The sequence below is a fragment of the Myotis brandtii genome, unplaced genomic scaffold (genome assembly GCF_000412655.1).
Source record: "Myotis brandtii unplaced genomic scaffold, ASM41265v1 scaffold2527, whole genome shotgun sequence".
Lineage (NCBI taxonomy): Eukaryota > Metazoa > Chordata > Mammalia > Chiroptera > Vespertilionidae > Myotis > Myotis brandtii.
Window position 1 is genome coordinate 163457 of NW_005359580.1, and position 3596 is coordinate 167052.

General features: G+C 54.9%; 1 protein-coding gene across 1 annotated transcript in view; it reads right to left on the reverse strand.

Annotated features, from left to right (window-relative positions):
* The window catches only part of LOC102249031 (immunoglobulin superfamily member 21), a 72334-nt gene extending 69539 nt beyond the window's left edge, over nucleotides 1-2795 (reverse strand). Inside the window, exon 1 of the mRNA XM_005867871.2 lies at nucleotides 2644-2795. The gene's annotated coding sequence lies outside the window, so the exon portion shown is untranslated. The remainder of the gene's footprint in view (nucleotides 1-2643) is intronic.
* Nucleotides 2796-3596: the final 801 nt, after the last annotated feature.

A 3596-nucleotide genomic window follows, 5' to 3' on the forward strand; every position in this document is an offset into this window, starting at 1 on the left:
TGGGGAGTGGGGGGGTGGGGCTGGACAGAAAGAGAAGGGGGACTGGGCACCAGGGGCAGCCACTGGAGCAAAGATCTCATGGGGGACACAAACCAGCTACATTGCAATAGTTCCTGATGAATCCTGCAAAGCGTGGGCCCAGAATGGCAGGGGAGCCCAGAGGAGGGCAGCCCCCATCCTGGGAATAGAGTTGTCAGAGTGGGCTTTTTGGAGCAAGAGATTTAAGTTATCTTCTGAAGGAAGAGTAGGAGACAGCCTGGCAGATGGTGCGAGTGCTTCCAGGCAGAGTGGACAGCAGGAGCAAAGGTCCTGGGGCAGGAAATAACAGTGAAAGTCGACTGTTCAGGGTGCCAGGGCAGCAAGTCGTGGCGTGAGGAGGCCCTGGGGAGAGAACCGTGTGCCCGATCATGGAGGCAAAGGAGCCCAGCTTCCTGGGGTGGGGGCAGGGGCAATGGGGCCGCAGGGTTTCAGATTTGCCCTCTGGCCTGAATGTAGGGTGAGGACTGGTTCAAGGGGCACGTTGGAGCCCGGGGACCTGGGAGAAGGCAGAGAACCCAGTCTACTGGCATGGGGGATGGAGAGAAGGGGCAGCGTGATGGACCTGCTCTCCCCTGGCTGCCTGGCTGCCTTTGGGACAGGCCAGGAGGCCCGCACCCATTTCACCTGAAAACACGAAGCCCGGAGAAGCCAGGGGACCCAGGAGGTGATAGTAAAGCCTGAGCCAGAGGACGGAGCTGCTCAGGTGCCCAGCTGCTCACAGCTGATTAAAAGCAAGACCCCAGTGTCCCTGGCTCCCAGCTGCCGCCGCCGCATCCCCGCCGCCCGCATCCCGGCCCGTGCTGCCTCCCGCTAATGAAAGTGTTACTCCACAAAGCAGCAAGGTATGTGTTGTCACTGTTTCAATTATTTATCTGTTTACTCGGCTGCAGTTTTCCGCTTGTCTCAGCAACTCTATTATAGGCTGAAAGCTTGCAGCCTCTCGCCACTCAGCTGGGCTCCGGGCTCACAGCTTGCGACGGAGGCCTCATGCCTGGGCCTGGAGAAGTGGAATTAGCTCCATGTGGCTCTGCGTGTGGAGGCAGGGGAGAGGGGCTGGGAGGGTGGTGGCCGGGGCCGGGGCTCTCCAAGGGGCTGGGGTGGGGGACGCTGAAAGCCTCTCCCCCACCCGCTTTGGCTGGGCATTGAGCTTGGACCTGTCACCCTCCTGGGAGGGCTGGCCTGGGTGCAGCTGGGCCCCTCTGGGCACATCTGGGCCCAAGGTGACTTGAGCTACAGCTGTCAGGCCCAGGAGGTGCTGCTACTGGTTTAGACAGATGCAGGCAGTCCTGCCTGCACTGACTGAGCACCAGCCGTGTTCCAGGCACGGCCACCTTCGTATGGATCCTCCTAAAGAATAAGGAGGCCCCAGCCGTAGCCGGTGTGGCTCAGTGGATAGAGCATCGGCCTGTGGACTGAAGAGTCCTGGGTTTGATTCCGGTCAAGGGTATGTACCGCGGTTGCAGGCTCGATTCCCAGCCCTGGTCGGGTCACATGTGGGAGGCAACCAATCAATTTGTCTCTCTCTCCATCGATGTTTCTCTCTCTGTGTCTCTTTCCTTCCCTTCCACTCTCTCTAAAAATCGATGGGAAAAATATCCTCGGGTAAGGATTAACCAACCAACAAACAAACAGAATAAGGAGGCCTCTCGCCCATGTAGTTGGGAAGCTGGCACCACGCCTCTCGCCCTCTCCTTTGCCTCTCCTGGAACACCGGGCCAGCTTCCCAGGTAGGGGACAAGGAGAAGAGGGAGGAAGAGGAGCAAAGGACCCTTAAACCCGGGTCCTTAGCTGGGGGCCATTGGCAATGTCTGGATCTGGTGTTGGTCATCACAACTGGGGAGGGGAGTAATTGGCATCTAGAGTACAGGCCAGGGACGCTATAACCATCATATAACCAGAGGCCATAACCATCATACGATGTACAGAACAACCCCCCAAAGAATGATCTGGCCCGAAACGTCAGCAGTGCCGAGGACAAGAAACCTGCTCTAGGCCCACCCCTTCGTGTGGACCCACAATGCCCCTGAAAAGTGAGATTAGACAATAATGTTCCCATTTTGCAGATGAAGAAACTGAGGCTCAGAGAGGCAAAGGGATTCAGCTGAGGTCCACACTGGACTCGGCAAAGCTCTGGCTCCTAGAGCAGAGTTCACACCCCACCCACTAGGCTGAGAGAGGCTGTGGGTGGGCTCACTGCCTCCAGCCCCTCCTCTGCTCCAGCGGCTCCGTAAGGGGGGACTCAGATGCGCAGAAGGGGAGGTTGGGGGATTTTCTCCTCCGTGATAGTGGGGGCATCCTGCCTGGTTGACTCACAGCCTCGCCTCCCTTCTATCTGCTCCTAAAATCGGGCAGCCCCTATCGTCTCAATCTCAAATTTCACTCCTATTTTTAAATTATTATTATTATACAAAGGAGAAAAAAGCCTGTCGGTAAAACTGTCTGCTCGAATTTATTCTCCAGACTGAGGGTTTTATTACTAGGAAAATACACTGGCACGCCACACGCACACACACAGGCCCACGCACCCCAGGTAAAGCACCGGGAATTATCTGAGTCATAAATCCCTGTTTCGGGCCGAGGGACAGGGGAGTTTCAAGGACTCACCTCGTTTTCCTGTGGTTTTATTTACATCTTTTCCCCTGGGGCCGTGTCTGGGCTTCATTGTCGGCCTGAGGAGTCAATCCCTGCTTGTGTTAAACGGGTCTTGGGCAGGGGAGGTGAGCATTTGTGGCATGCCTGCTATGGGCTGGGCATCGTTTGCAAACACAAACTTGTGTAACTATAAGGGGAATGGCCGATGAGAATGAGCTAGTGTAGTAGTCCCCCCCTTATCTGCAGTTCTGTTTTCCATGGTTTCAGTTACTTATGGTCAACCATGGTCTGAAAATAATAAATGGAAAATTCCAGAAATAAGCAATTCCTAAGTTTCAAATTGCACGGGTGTTCTGAGCAGCGTGATGGAATCTCTCACCGCCCAGCTCCGTCCCAGCTGGGCCGTGAATCACCCCTTTGTCCGGCACATCCGCATTATGCATCGAGTAGAATGAGGTATTTTGAGAGAGAGAAAGAACATTCACATAACTTATTACAGCATATTGGTATAATTGTTCCATTTTATTATTTGTTTTTCTCATTAGTCTCTTACTGTGCCTAATTTATAAATTAGACTTTATCGTGGGTGTGTGCGCATAGAGAAAAACAGCCTGCATAGGGTTTAGGACTCGCCACCGTTCCAGGCCTCCACTGGGGGTCTCGGAACATGTCCCTCGTGGATCAGGGGGGACTACTGTATTATTTAGGTCCAAAGTAGGAAGGTTGGTTAGGGTGGACAGACTCTGATGAAGGCAGCAGGCGTGTAGTAGGTGCTCAAGAATGGGTGGCTTTTCTCCCCCCCCCACCCCCCGCCCCCCATGAGCATCTGAGTCCTGTAGTGCGGAAGGATCCACTACCCTGTGTGGAAGGGTGTGAGAAAGCGGAGACCTGGGTTCTAAGTCCCACAGCTGTCTCTGCACTGCCCCCCTCTCTGGGCCTCAGTTTCCCTAAATGCTCAATGAGGG